At 42.5% G+C, this 16,110-nt stretch overlaps 1 long non-coding RNA gene across 1 annotated transcript in view; it reads left to right on the top strand.

The window, feature by feature from the left end:
- Positions 1-2,725: 2,725 nt before the first annotated feature.
- The window catches only part of LOC113620615 (uncharacterized), a 42,427-nt gene continuing 29,042 nt past the window's right edge, over positions 2,726-16,110 (top strand). The window contains exon 1 of the long non-coding RNA XR_003432840.1: positions 2,726-3,574. This is a non-coding gene — a long non-coding RNA (uncharacterized LOC113620615). The remainder of the gene's footprint in view (positions 3,575-16,110) is intronic.

Genomic DNA, 16,110 nt, shown 5'->3' with positions numbered 1-16,110 from the left:
GACGTATTTTTTGGAGGGCCACCATACAACCCACTAAGTCTGTTATTTGCATCACGTCTATTCCTGGCACCAAATTCTCTGTATCAGGTAGGATGCATTGAGCAGCAAGTAACAGAAAAGTCAACTCACATTGGTTTAAACAACAAAGAAAGAGTTAGGGCAGGACCCCATAGCTAAATGATAACTGCATCATCTTTCTGCTTCTTTGCTCTGGCATCCACAGTTTAGTCTTTACCCTAAATCCAATTACCTTTATTGTTGTGGCACGACTGCCAGTGGCAACGGGAACTCTGTGCTTCCTCATTCACAACTTATAAGAAAAGAGAGAGCCTGTCTTTCCATGACGCTAAAGATTTAGGAAGTTTCTTTCCCAGAGCCCTCACTGAGGCTTTCCTTAAATCTCTTTGACCCAGGGACTTCCCTGGTGGCACAGTGCTTAAGAATCCTCCTGCCAATGCGGGGGACAGAGGTTCGAGCCCTGGTCTGGGACATGCCACAGAGCAACTAAGCCCGTGCACCACAACTGCAGAGCCTGTGCTCTAGAGCCCGTAAGCCACAACTACTGAGCCCTCGTGCCACAACTACTGAAGCCCATGCGCCTAGAGCCCGCGCTTCGCAAAAGAGAAGCCACCTCAATGGGAAGCCCGTGCACCCCAACGAAGAGTAGCCCCTGCTCACCGCAACTAAAGAAAGCCTGCACATGGCAACGAAGACCCAACGATGAAGACCCAATGCAGCCAAAAATAAATAAATAAATAAATTTATATTTAAAAAAAAATCACATTGACCCAAATGAGACCTGGATGGCTTAGGTTTGTCCATCTGTGGACCAGTCACTGACAAGGGGGTAAATTGCCACGAATTGTTTAGATCAATCACAAGACAGAATGGGAATGTTGGGGAGACAGTCACAGTGCCTATTGCCCTGGAACATTCAAACCTCAGACTCCATGCTATTGAGAAGGTTAAATCTAGGTCAAAAATAAATTTTCTTTGTTGAAGACACAAAAATTTACTAGGGGGAGTAGCCATACTACCTATAGCTAGGTAATATTTTGAGATATTAATTTACACATTTTCATTGCTCCTTGGTTTCTTATTTCCCCCTTCCCCACTCAAGCAAGGAGCCAATTTGGTACTTCTTTACCTAGGGTGAGACATCTAATGGAATAGAATAAATACATTTCTTGTACTTTCTCCAGATTTAGTTTCCCCCAACCTTAATATCTTTAATAGGATTTAGGGAAAGAAGCAAAAGGGAATGTGTCTTGTGGGTTTATACAATGTCTCAGAGAAGCAGGGCCTTTCCCCTAAGACTAGAATATTCACTTTGGTTAATTCTGATGAGGGAAGACCAGGGTTCACTTTTTGGTAGTATGTTGGGGAAGTGGCAAGACTCAAGATAGTCCCAGCTGCGTTGTGTGTTTAGGCACATGAGACTCTGGGTGACCTCACAGAAGACATATGTGTCCCACCATGGCAGGAAGGCAGTAGAGATTCACCAGATATAAAGGGCATGTAGGGACTTCCCTGGTGGCGTAGTGGTTAAGAATCCATCTGCCAATGCAGAGGACACGGGTTCGATCCCTGGTCCGGGAAGATCCCACACGCCACGGAGCAACTAAGCCCGTGCGCCACAACTACTGAGCCTGCGCTCTAGACCACAAGCCACAACTACTGAGCCTGTGTGCCACAACTACTGAAGCCCGTGCACCTAGAGCCCATGCTAACGAGAGAAGCCACCGCAATGAGAAGCACGCACACCACAACCAAGAGTAACCCCTGCTCGCCACAACTAGAGAAAGCCCGCACGCAACAATGAAGAGACAACGCAGCCAAAAAAAAAAAAAAAAGGCACTCTGCTTACTTACATTAAAAAAAAAAAAGGCATGTAGACTGGAACAATAAACTTTTTTTTTAAATTTTCTTTTATTTATTTATTTATTTTGGCTGCATTGGGTCTTCGTTGCTGCGTGCGGTCTTTCTCTAGTTGCAGCGAGCAGGGGCTACTCTTCATTGCAGTGCGTGGGCTTCTCATTGCGGTGGCTTCTCTTGTTGCAGAGCACGGGCTCTAGGCACGTGGGCTCAGTAGTTGTGGCTCATGGACTCTAGAGCCCAGGCTCAGTAGTTCTAGCACATGGGCTTAGTTGCTCCGCAGCATGTGGGATCTTCCCAGACCAGGGTTCGAACCAGTGTCCCTGCATTGGCAGGCAGATTCTTAACCACTGTGCCATCAGGGAAGTCCTGGCACAACAGACATTTAAGAGGTAACCTATGCAGATAGAAGACTTAGTTTTTTGCTCTGAGGGCTATTCCCCCACCCCATCATTAATAGTTGAGGTAGTTCTGAATTTGTGGACTGAAATTTATAAGTGCTCCAATTTTACATTTTAGTTTATTTCATATTAGGATCACAACTTTTCTTATATAGCTTTTGTATTTTCCTAGAGTTTTAAATTGGCTTTCCTTTTCTTATTCACTTATTCAGCCTCTTAATCAAATTATTTCCACATTTTTTTTTTTTTTTTTTTTTTTTTTTTGCGGTACGCAGACCTCTCACTGCTGTGGCCTCTTCCGTTGCGGAGTACAGGCTCCGGACGCGCAGGCTCAGTGGCCATGGCTCATGGGCCCAGCCACTCCGTGGCATGTGGGATCTTCCCGGACCGGGGCACGAACCCGTGTCCCCTGCATCGGCAGGCGGACTCTCAGCCACTGCGCCACCAGGGAAGCCCTCCACATTTTTTTTTAAAGCAGAGAAGTAATGTGACCTGATTTAAATTTTTTAAAGATCACTGTAAGAGCTCTTTGGAGACTGAAATGAGGGGACAGTGGTAGAAGCAAGGACACCCTCCAGAGAGACGATTGCATAATCCAAGCAAGAAATTATTGTTACCTTAGGTTAAAGTAGTGGAGTGAGGATGATGAGAATGGATGAAATCAGCGTATAATTCGGTGGTAGAACCATTGAACGATTTTAATCAGTTAGTCTGAATAAATTCAAGAAGAATTTACTGTGCTCTTACTGTGTTCTGGGCATAGTTCTAAATGCCAGAGTTATAGTGGTGGACAAGACAGACAGAGCCCTTGCCCTCAAAGAGTTTCTATTCTGATGGGGGGAGGAGTTGGGGAATAGACATATAAAGAAATGAATGAAATAATTTTATATACTGATAAATGTCATGGAAAAGAGAAAATATAGTAATGTAATTAATAGAAGACCAGGGAGGCTGCTTACCTTTTGAAACAACTAGTTATTGAGGCAAAATTTATATATAACAAAATGCATCCTTTAAATTGTAAAGTTTGATGAGTTTTGACATACGAATATACCTGTGCATCCACCATTAGTCAATATATAGAACATTTCTCTCACCCTAGAAATTTCCCTGGTGCCCTTTTGCAGTTCATCCTCCCTCTCCTCTGCCTTAGCTCCAGATAACCACTGACATGCTTGCTGTCACTATAGATTCATTCTGAGGCTACTTACTTTTAAAGAAGATAATTTTGCTGCCCTTAAGGAATGAGTTGGAATGAACTGGACTGGAGGGGTACAAGAGGAGCAAGACTAGAGATGGTGAGAGAAATGTAACAACAAAATCATAGAAATAATAATAATTAGCATTTATTGGACATTTACTCTGTCCCAAGCACTGTGTTTTCCAAATACTATCCATTTAATTTTTATTTAACCCCTGCAACAAGCCCTGTGGTTTTATCCCTATTTTATAAAGGAGGAAACCAAGACTCAGAAAGTTAAGTGATTTGTACAAGATTACATAGCTAATGGGGTTTCCCTGGTGGCACAGTGGTTAAGAATCCGCCTGCCAATGCAGGGGACATGGGTTTGAGCCCTGGTCCGGGAAGATCCCACATGCTGCAGAGCACCTAATCCCGTGCACCACAACTACTGAGACTGCGTTCTAGAGCCCGCGATCCACAACTACTGAGCCTGCGTGCCACAACTACTGAAGCCCACGCACCTAGAGCCCGTGCTCCGCAACAAGAGAAGCCACCGCGATGAGAAGCCCATGCACCACAACGACGAGTAGCCCCCACTAGCCACCCCTGCTTGCTGCAACTAAAAAGAAAACCTGCGCACAGCAATGAAGACCTAACACAGCCAAAAATTAATTAATTAACTAATTTTAAAAAAAGATTACATAGCTAATAAATGGCAGAGAGGATTCCAGTCCCTGCCGTTCACCACACACTACAATAGCAAACACTTACATAGTGGTTACTGAATACCAGGCACTGTTCTAAGCACTTTAATATTCACAACAACCTTGAAAGAAGGATATTATTATTCAGTTTTAATGAGGAAGAAACTGAGACTCAGAGAGGGTAATTACATACCTTAAAAGTAACTGGCAGAGCAGGTCCTTCTATTTCTGAATGCTATTCGTTGAGCATGTGCTTAATTTCACCCTGGGGAGCACCTCTGTCCACACACATTTGTAGCAGGGTTTTCTAGCCAGCAGCTGTGATGTGGCTTTTGCTTCTGTTTCCATAAACCTTCTGAACCTCTTCTAGCTAGACTTGCATGGGCCTCTCTTCCAGCTCCTTCCCCATGAAAGGAGGGGAGCCTCTGTCCTCCATGGCCTCCTTTTCTCCTATGGGGCATGCCTGCCTTTCCCCTGAGCCTCAGCTGTCTGATCTCCTGTCAACCTCAACTCAGAAGTGATGGGAGGTGGGAGGACAGAGCACCATCCAGAGTAATTGGGACTTGCTGGTCACTGAACTATTGCCTGGCCAGAATATTTGAGATATTCTTGGGCAACGGCAGTGTAAATACTGCATCTGGACCAGAACAAAATGATACAGAGAATTTTAATGCCAAACTTGAAACAATAACAAAATGTTCCTTTTGGAATTTCTGACAGAGGAACAGGAGGAGTGAGGATTTTTTTAAATTGTGTGTGTTTATTTAATAGTCAGGGACAAGTTTCAACCAGGAAATGAATATGAACTGCAAGTAAACAATTTTCAAAGGCAGAATTGAGACTCCACTTAGGAGACATTTCAGAGGGCTTTGTAGGTAAGGAGAGAAATGCCAACTCTTCCAAGGTTGCCGGGAAAGGAGAGATCTGAATTTCTCCTACTGAAGGAGGAGGAAAACTCCCCCAGGGGGTTCTTCCATCTTCTGCACTGTTATCTGCGAAGACCAGTGAGGGGTGAGCCACCTCCAAGACAACTATGACTTAATTGTGACATGGGACTCAGGCTTTGGGAACTTGCTGGCCAGGCAGCTGGACCTGTGAGGCTTGAGGGTGCTGGCTGCGTGTCTGATGGGGAAGGGGGTGCAGCAGCTGAGGAACCAAACGTCAGACAGGCTGGGGACATCCTGGATGTCACCAAGACAACATTGCTGTAGCCACCCACTGAGTAAAGGAGTGTGTGGGGGACAGAGATATGACTTAGGTATATTTCTCTTAATCTGGATGTCCTCTTATTCCAAGTAGTGGCCCCATGAGATGACACCAGTCTATTAAATAAGGGAGAGACACTATCCAGTTATAAAATGAGCTCTTAGTTATTTACTTTGACAGAAAAGAGCAATCATCTGGATCCAAGACAGCAGCTGATTCTACTCAGTCACACTCCATGGCATGTAGCTGTAGGTATATAAACATGCTTCATATAAGTACAAACTATTTAATAACAAATCATGTTTGTATAGCACTTCACAGTGTTACAAAGTTCTTATATATACATTACGCCATGTCCTGTTTCAAGAACTTTGATTTCACCTCAGATCATTTGAATACTTTTAATGTGGAAAAGCAAGACCCACAGCAGAGGTCTTTGCTCAGAGCTCCTGCACATGCTGGTGCAGTGAGACATGGGAGTTGAAGTCTGGATACCTGTGATAAAATTCTCCACTCTGGCGCAGTGGTTGAGAGTCCACCTGCCGATGCAGGGGACACGGGTTCGTGCCCCGGTCCGGGAAGATCCCACATGTCGCAGAGCGGCTGGGCCCGTGAGCCATGGCCGCTGAGCCTGCGTGTCCGGAGCCTGTGCTCCACAATGGGAGAGGCCACGACAGTGAGAGGCCCACGTACCGAAAAAAAAAAAAGTCATCTAACCCCTCAGTGATTCAATGTCTTTCCCAGTAAAGTGGGAATAATAATATCTCCCCTCAAGCGGCTCTGGTAAAGCATACATGAGGTAATGGATATAAAAAACTTTGTAAAGGTGAGGTGGAGCCAGATGATGGAGCTGGGAAGTCACAGGCCAAGCTAGAGAATTGGTGCCCTGTCTTCTGTGCAAATGGGGAGACTTAGCAGTTTATGGAGAGAGGGGGTTCTTTTCCTACTCTCTCCCAAATTTCCCTTGTTCAGCCTGAATCCCCCTAATTTCTAGGACTTTGGACTTCTGTCTGCTGGCAGTGTCCAGCAGATTCCTATCAAAATCTAGAAGAGGAAGGAAACTGTTGACAAGGGGCTACAGGGGTAAATACCTGGGAAAGCAAAGAGAGGGAATAAGTTTCCAAAAGACAGAGGGGAAGGGAATGAGGTGGAAAACATTTCAAAAGAAAGAAACAACTTGACCTGAGCTTATATGAACCACCTGTAGATTCCAGGGTGACAGTTTTTTTGTGATGACTGCATAGTCATGGACACCCCAATGGTCCTGGCTCCAGACTCTTTATAGGAGGGACCTGAGAGAGGCGATTTGGGTGGATTCGGGCACCTGGACGTGCTTTTTGCATGGCAAGCCTTTTATTTCCCTTCAAATAGTGGTTAAAAATCATAGATGTGGAATCAGATTTCCTGGGTTCAAATCCTCATCTGCCTCTTACTAGCTGTATGAACTTGGGCAAATTACTTAATCCCTCTGTGCCTCATTTTCCTCATATGCAAAAATGGAGATAATAATAGTATCTATTGCATAGGGTTGTAGCAACGATTAAATGTGGTAATATGTGGGATGAATTAGGAGATTGGGATCGACATATATACACTAATATGTGTAAAATAGATAACTAACAAGAACCTGCTGTATAAAAAAATAAATAAAATAAAATTCAATAAAAAAGACATGCAAAAAAAAGAAAAGTGTACAGCACATAGAATAGTGCATAGTCCACAGTAAATGCTACGTAATTATATGCTATATGGGAGGACAAATTCTCCCCAAATGATCCATTGGCACCACCGCCGATTATGAGGTTAGTCCCGGCACAATCCCTCACTTCCACTTGCCTTTTCTGCGTTCTTTATGTCCATCCCCACAACCTTGGTGGTCTCATGCAAAGCCTCATGGAACACCCCCCACTCTTCCCAGAGTGGGTCCTGCCCAGACCAGGTCCCATGTTTTGGCTCTTCTCATCATCAGGTGATCTCCATTCCATGGCCTGCTCCCTCTTGGTTATCTATCTCAGAAAGTCATTTCTGTGAAGGGTAGGAGGAGAATTGGAGACCATGAGTACAGGGAGCTCCTCCAAGGAGTTTTGCTCTAATAAGAAACAGAGAAATGGGGCAGTTGCTGGAAGGGAAGCAGAGTCAAGAGACTCCATTCATTTTGAAGATGGGAGAAATAGCATCATGTTTGTGTACTGATGGCAATGATACGATAGAGGGTGAAAGGAAGGAGAGAAAGGAGTGGGTTGCTGAGTTGGTATCTTAGAGTAGGAAAGAGGGGCTGGAAACTTTCAGTAGGAAAGAGTGCATAAGTGGAGGTGTTGGCTCCTGTCCACACCTTAGCTTCTCTCTGAGACTGGTTTCCTCTTCACAGTGACACATGGCCTTTGACATCTCCGAACCTCACATCTCATAGCTTCATCATCATGGAGCCAAGTTAAAAAAAAAAGTACTTGGATCAGATGACAATCCCTGAATCAGTTAATTGTAATCAGGGGTCGAGGGCTCTATCATAAGCCTAGCTTGAGTCAGAGGCCCTTCCCTTGATAAATCAATGGGAGCTGGTGTTGGGTGGGATCTCTAAGATGATGGTATCTTCCATTTAATCCATTTTGCGTTTGTTTTTGCATATGATGTAAGAAAGTAGTCCAGTTTCATTCTTTTATATGTTACTGTCCAATTTGCCCAACACCACTTATTGAAGAGACTGTCTTTTCCCCATTGTATATTTTTGCCTCCTTTGTTGTAGATTAATTGACTATATGAGCATGGATTTATTTCTGGGCTCTCCATTCTGTTCCATTGGTCTATGTGTCTGTTTTTATGCTAGTACCATACTCTTTTGATTACTGTAACTTTGTATTATAGTTTGAAATCAGGAAGTGTGATGTCTCCAGTTTTGTTCTCCCCTCTCGATTACTTTGGTTGTTCAGGGTATTTTGTGATTCCATACAAATTTTAGGATTATTTGTTCTAGCTCTGTGAAAAATGCCGTTGGTGTTTTGATAGGGATTGTATTGAATCTGTAGATTGCCTTGTTTTTTTGTTTTTGTTTTTTTAACAATACTGATTCTTCCAATTCATGAGTATGGTGTATCTTTCCAGTTATTTGTGTCATCTTCTATTTCTTGCCTCAATGTCTTTTAGTTTTCAGAGTACAGGTCTTTCACTTCCTTGGTTAAGTTTATTCCTAGGTATCATTTCTACAATTAATATGTATGTGTACATTTTTTAATAGATGAAAAAGGCAGCATTTCAAGTTAATCAGGGTTGTGGGCCTCTCCAAGTCTGACACTCTTCAAATTCTTGGAGGCAGTGACTGTTTTCTACAGAATCTACTCTTGTAGCAGTTGCATATCCTTCCAGCCATCTGCTCAAGCAAGAATAGAGATTTCTTAGCTTGCTAGTGGCAGCATTTAGAAAGGGCATATTTGATCAATTTCTTCTTCATCTTCAATTTATTACACTTTTTGGTGGCTTAGTTTGAGGTCTTAGAATTTTGATGTATTCTGCTAGATCCTTGTTCCTGGGGAAAAGTGTTTTTCTGCCTGTTTGGTTCCTGCATATGGCCCTTCTTGCAAGCCTGTGGAAGAGGCTGGTTCCTTCTCTTCCAGTTTCCGAACCCTCCTTCACTCTTTCACTGTGTTTTCACAAGGCAAGAATTTGTCTGAATCCCAGAGGCCACTCACCACAATGTCTGTCTCCCATCTATGTTTATGCCCTTCCTCCTCCAGCACTGGCGTAGTCTTGGGCATAATAATTTCAAAATAATTTCCTGCCTTTTGCAACTTTATCTTGAAGAAAATTTCTTCCTCTTCTCCTGTCCAGGCAGCCTCATCAGGTCGTCCTTTGACTCTCCAGTGTCCTGTCCTGTTTCAGTCCACAGCCTCATCATGGGAGCTTTTCATGAGCTCTGGGCTCAGATCTGGAACAATAAGCCTGGAAGAGCCTCCCTTTCCATGACAGGATGGCTTCATTTCTCATTTGGCTTTTGTTCCTGGCATTTCTCATTTGGCTTTTGTTCTCCTTTACATGAAGAAAGAGAGGTTTAAGAATCACAACCATTCTCCCTAAGTATATACTGGTCTCCTTGTTTACTCAGCAGGAAAATGCTCCATATCAGGGCTGGATAGAAATGTCTGCCTCTGCCTTTGTCTCTCTTTCCCTTCCTCCCTTCACCCTTCCCTCACCTTTCCTTCCTTCCTCCCTCTGTCCTTCCCGTCCTTTGTTCCTTTCTGAATGGTTAATGGATACATTTGGAAACAACTGCCCACACTCTATACCCTCTGGACTGTATACAAGAGATCATGTTCTTATTATAGGATGTGGTTTCAGCTGCATGTCACAGACACCAAAATTAACTGTGGATTACACAAGACAGATGTTTCTTTCTTCCTCATGGAAAAACCTGGAATGATATAGTATCTCTTCTCTATTAATTTGTCAGGGGCTCAGACTCCTTTGTCTTTTTGCTCTGCCATCCTACAGTCCAAGGTAGCTCCAGCCAGCAGCAATGGGGAAAGGAAGGACAGGTGTCTGCCCTTTAAGGGCATAGCACATCTGGCTTGTGCTTACATGTATTGGCCAAAACTTAGTCACATTGTTACACCTAGCTGCAAGACAGACTGAAACTGTAGTCCTCATTATGAGCAGCCATGAATTCACCTAAAAATTCCATTATTATGGATAAAGGGGAGAATATATATTGTGGGACAGCTGGCAGTCTCTGCCACACAGAATAAGTCAATTCTTCTGTGACATCTTTAGCAACAGCTTCTTCCTTTATAGTCTTTGGTGATAGAAAGTTTTAATAATTGCATTTCTAAATCTATGGATCAAATGGTTGGAATTTGAGATTTCTCTGGATTGGACTTTCAGACTCTAGGAATTCCCCTTTCCTAACATACCTGGGCCTCTCTTTAACAGCAGAGATTTGAGAAGAGTACAGAGACATTTCTTATGATCAATCAGTTTTGGTCTTGGATTCCTTTGCAGTTAGAGAGCCTTACCTTTTTTTTTTAACAGTTTTGTTGTGGTATAAGTTACATACCTCAAATTCACTTATTGAATTTGATGTTAAGTGTACAGTTTGAGAATTGTTTACTAAATTCATACAATTTGTGCAACTATCATACAGTCCAGTAATAAAAAATTTTCTTCATCCAAACTGTTCTCTTGTGCCTGTTTGAAGTCAATTCGTACTTCCACTCCAGGTTCCTCTAGGCAACCACTGATCTGCTTCCTGTTTGTATAGATTTACCTTTTTTAGAAATTTTATATAAATAGAATCATACAATATGTAGCATTTTGTGTTGGCTTCCTTTATTTAGAATAATGTTTGGGGGCTTATCCATGTTGCTGCTTATCTTAATAGTTCCTTCTTTTTTATTGTTGAATTGTATTCTATAATATGGACATACCACATTTATTTATTTATTTATTTTTTTGCGGTACGCGGGCCCCTCACTGTCGTGGCCTCTCCCGCTGCGGAGCACAGGCTCCAGACGCGCAGGCTCAGCGGCCATGGCTCACGGGCCCAGCCGCTCCGCGGCATGTGGGATCTTCGCGGACCGGGGCATGAACCCGTGTCCCCTGCATCGGCAGGCGGACTCTCAACCACTGCGCCGCCAGGGAAGCCCATATCCCTCCTCCTTTTCCCTTTTGTAACTATAAATTTGTTTTCTATGTCTGTGAGTCTATTTCTGTTTTATAAGTAAGTTCATTTGTATCTTTTTTTGAGATTTCACATATAAGTGATATCATATGATATTTGTCTTTCTGTCTGACTTAGTTCCCTTAGTATGATAATCTCTAGGTCCATCCATGTTGCTGCAAATGACATAATTTCATTCTTTTTTTTATGGCTGAGTAATATTCCATCATATATATATATATATGTATGTATGTATACGCACACATATATAGATGTTTATATATATACCACATCTTCTTTATCCATTCATCTGTCAATGGACATTTTGGTTGCTTCCATGTCTTAGCTATTGTAAACAGTGCTGCTATGAACATTGGGGTGTATATATCTTTTTGAATTACAGTTTTCGTCTTTTCTGGATATGTTCCCAGGAGTAGGATTGGTGAATCATACGGCAACTCTATTTTTAGTTTTTTAAGGAACCTCCATACCATTCTCCATAGTGGCTGCTCAAATTTCTTCTTGCTGTTAAATTCTAATTTAATTCCTCTGTGGTTGTAAAATAATCTTTGTATGATTTCAGTCTTTTAAGTTTTATTGAGACTTGTTTTGTGGCCTAGAATGTTATTTATTCTAGACAATGTTTAATGTGTGCTTGTGAAGAAAGTGTATTCTGTTGTTGTTCTATCAGTTAGACCAAGTTGATTGATAATGTTGTTCAAGTCTCCTTATCTTACCAATTTTCTACCTAATTGTTTTATCAATACTCGAGAGACTTCCCTGGTGGTCCAGAGCTTAAGATTTCGCCTTCCCGTGCAGGGATGCAGGTTCGATCCCTTGTCTGGGAGCTGGGATCCCACATGCCTCATCCCCAAAAATCCAAAGACATAAAACAGAAGCAATAGGAACTTCCCTGGTGGTCCAGTGGTAAAGAATCCACCTTCTAATGCAGGGGACAACGTGTTTGATCCCTGGTTAGGGAACTAAGATCCCACATGCCGTGGGGCAACTAAGCCCACGCACACCACAACTACTGAACTCTCGCACCTCAATTAGAGAGCCCTCATTGCCACAAACTACAGAGCCCACGTGCTCTGGAACCCGTGTACCACAGCAAGAGAGAGAAAACCCACACGCCACAACTAGAGAGAAGCCCGCATGCCCCAACCAAAGATCCCACACGCTTCAATGAAGATCCCGCATGCTGCAGCTAAGACCTGACACAGCCAAAAATAAATAATAAATCTTTAAAAAAAGAAGCAATATTGTAACAAATTCAATAAAAACTTTAAATATGGTTCACATCAAAAAAGAATCTTTAAAAAAAATACTCAAGAGAAAAACATTGGAATCTTCAACTATAATTGTTGAGTTGTCTATTTTCCCTTTCAATTCTGTTCATTTTGCTTCATGTTGTTTTGGGGTTCTTTTGTTAGTTGCATATACATTATAAACTTTATACTTTTCAGATGTAATGATGTTGTAAAACGTCTCTATTTGTCTCTAGTAATATTTCTATTCTCAACGTTGATTAATATAGCCATTCAAGCTCTCTAACAATTACTATTTGCATGGTATACCTTTTTTGATCTTTTTACTTTCATTCTGTTTGTGTCTTTGGATCTAAAGTATATCTCTTATAGACTGCATATAATTGGGTCTTGCTTTTGTATCCAGTCTCACAATTTCTACCTTTGATAGGGGAAGTTTAGTCCATTTACAGTAATATAATTATCAATGTCACTGGATTTGTATCAAACACTTTTATTTTCCTTAGGTCTTAGTTTATTTTTTTTTCTGTTCCTCATTTCCTGCCATCTTTTGTGTTAAAATTTTTTTAGCGTACCATTTAAATTTCTCTCCTGATTTCTAAAAAATTTTTGAAATTGTTATTTTCTGAAATGTTGGTCTAGAGTAGTAGTTTTCAACTGGTAACAGTATTGCTTCCCCACTCCCACCAGAGGACATTTGGAAATGTCTGGAGACATTTTTGGTTGTCACAGCCTGGGAGGACATTCAGGGTTCAGCCAGTCCTCAAATTAGCATTGGCTTTAGCTCTCAGCTTGGCTCTCCTAGGTCTCCCCATGCATGTGCATAGTTTTCCAGTCAGCTGGCTCTGTGTGAAGAGCTTATTCCAGCCCTTCAATGGCGCTCTCATTTCCAGGCTCTCACTGCTAAATTTCTTTTTTTTTTTTCTTCCCATTTTTAAAGTCTTCCTTGAATTTGTTACAATATTGCTTCTGTTTTATGTTTTGGTTTTTTGGCCCCAAAACATGTGGGATCTTAGCTCCCCGACCAGGGATTGAACCCTTACCCCCTGCATTGGAAGGCGAGGTCTTAACCACTGGACCACCAGGGAAGTCCCACCTCACTGCTAAATTTCTGACTGGTCTGTTGCTTGCCCCAACCAGGGCCACAAGCGCAGGCTAGAAGAGCTCTGGGTTTTCCCTGTCCATGTCCTACCAAGTTTGCTACTTCTACTGGTAAGGTTGTGGTGTGTTTTAGCCTTCTGCCTGAAATTGTGCCCACCCCCCTCTGGCAGTAAAGCTGCTGACTTTCTGGCCAGCTCTGCTGAGTGAGGACAGCGGAGCAGTCTCAAGCAAGATCATAGATTCCTGCTGATCTCACTGGAAGAACTAGAAGTTTTTCATGAATAAATGATTCTCAATTTGTTGTTTACTTTTGGTTGATTTCCAGAGATCTTAAACCATTATTTTTGACAGTTTTGTCCAACTTTATACTTGGTTTTGGAGAAGAGGATTTGCCAACCTCTTCACTCCATGGTTAAAGTCCCCCTACTACTTTGGAGGTGAAGTTTCTGTCATAAAACCTGGCAACTTTAGGACAGCCATTTCTTTCCCAAAAGGGTAAACAGCATCCTTGAGGATACCTGGGACCATATTTCTCTGGAAATCAGAAGATAGAAGTTCTTTGAAAACTGTAGGCCCTCTGTCACCAGCATTCAAGCAAGTCTTTTTGACTTTGGGTTCAAGAACAACTGATTCTGAGCCCCAAACAGGGCTGTGATCCTTGAGGGACAAGTCCCTCAAAGTTGGCTGGTTTAATTCCCAGAGAATTAGTTTCCTAAGGTCTTACACTGTGATAGCCGCTCTCCCCAATATGTTAGTCTTCCCCATTCTCCCATCTACACACACACAAACACACACACAAACACACACACACACACACACACACACACCCACCCCTGTACGTGAACATAGACATACCAGCAATTTGCTTTCTAGAGCAATCCAACTCTGGCCTCAGTGAGACCAGTAAACTATATCTGGGGTGCCCTAAGGTAGGCCTGGATGGGGCTGCTGCAGACATTCTCCAAGTGCCAAAATCCAGGGCCACACCTTACTCACTGGTTCAGCTGATTTGTGTTGAAGCGCTACTGTGGGGGCTGGCACTGTGCTAGGGGCTGGGGATATGGTGGTGAGCATGCCACATACGGTTTCCACCCTAGAGGAACTTACAGTACCAAGGAGTAGACACAAATAAATAAGCACTTATAATAAAGTGTTATGGAAATAATGGCAGGAGAGGTACAGGCTGTTGATAGAAACTTATACAAGACAGGAGCACTTAATGTAGACTTGGGGGATCAGAGGAGGCTTCTTGGAAGAAGTAATGTCTGAACTGACTAGGGAATGAGTCAGAGTTAGGCAGGCAGCTAGTTTACACTGTGTATTATTCACAAATTTTCAAATCAAGGCTGAGTTTTAACTCGGCCTCCCACCCATTCAGCTTCCTTCTAGATCACCTCCTTTATTTTGCCTCCTTGCCTCTCTCTACCTATATAATTTGGTATGTGATCTTCCAGGAATGTTGGCTAATTTTAATCCATCTGAGCCAGATGGATTTAGAAAGATAAGGATACAACAATAAAAACAATCCTTGACTTAATGATTGAGAAACAGAATCCCAAATTTCCTGACAGCTTCTGAGTATGATATGTAAAACCAGTTGAATGGGCATCTCTGGAAGAGATGCATGCCCCTGATGGGGGTTGGACTAGATCACCATGAAATTCTAGTCCTGGTCTACCATTGAGTAACTGGGAGATGCTGGGCAAATTTCTTAATCTTGTTGTTGTTTTTTTTTATTAGTAAAAAGAAAGGGGTCAGTCAGTCCCCAGTTGCCTTCCACCTCTAGTAAGAAGGAAATCAAGTTATTTTGCAAAGCTAAATACAGCTAATCCAGACTGGGCAGTGTCATGGAAAGCAAGCTGAGGTCTGCACTAAAATGAGAAAGCGTCTACCTACAGTGCCATGGTAGAGTTTAGGAATAAAACTAGAAGGCTTGCACTCTACCCCAGCAGCTCTCTCAAGGAAAGGTGCTTTGTCAGGCATATTTTCCCCTTATAGCAATGTTGTTTATGTTGTTCTTAAGTGGATATCAAAGGGACTGCTTGATTATACATTGAGAAAACCTTACCTGTGCTACAGATCCTGAGGTCTCATCTGCTTTTCTCATTTACCTTAAGGTTTGTTCATACCTTAAAACAAGTGAACAAACAAGCCAAACACATACATACATGCATGCACCCTTTTATTGTTTTTCCTTATTATATAAGCAATATATGCGCATTGTAAAAGACTAGAACACATGAATAAAAAAAGTGAGGAAATAATAGCATAATTCTACCACTCGGAGATAACCACTATTAATATTTTTCTGGGTATACATTCAGAGTTTTCTTTATCATGTATATGCTTTAAAAATGGGTCATAAGGACTTCCCTGGTGGCCCAGAGGTTAAGAATCCGCCTGTCAATGCAGTGAACAAGGGTTCGAGCCCTGGTCTGGGAAGATCCCACATGCTGTGGAGCAACTAAGCCCGTGTGCCACAACTACAGAGCCTGTGCTCTAGAGCCCGCAAGCCACAACTACTGAGCCTGCATGCCACAACTACTGAAGCCCATGCACCTAGAGCCCGTGCACCGCAATAAGAGAAACCATCGCAATGAGAAGCCCGCGCGCCGCAGCGAAGAGTAGCCCCCGCTCGCCGCAACTAGAGAAAGCCCGAGCACAGCAACAAAGACTCAACACAGCCAAAAATAAAATAAAGTAAATTAATTTTAAAAACAAT

The sequence above is a fragment of the Aethalodelphis obliquidens genome, unplaced genomic scaffold (genome assembly GCF_003676395.1).
Source record: "Aethalodelphis obliquidens isolate GAN/ISIS:26980383/991018 unplaced genomic scaffold, ASM367639v1 scaffold8, whole genome shotgun sequence".
Taxonomy (NCBI): Eukaryota; Metazoa; Chordata; class Mammalia; order Artiodactyla; family Delphinidae; genus Aethalodelphis; species Aethalodelphis obliquidens.
This window is presented reverse-complemented; position numbering and strand designations above follow the sequence as displayed.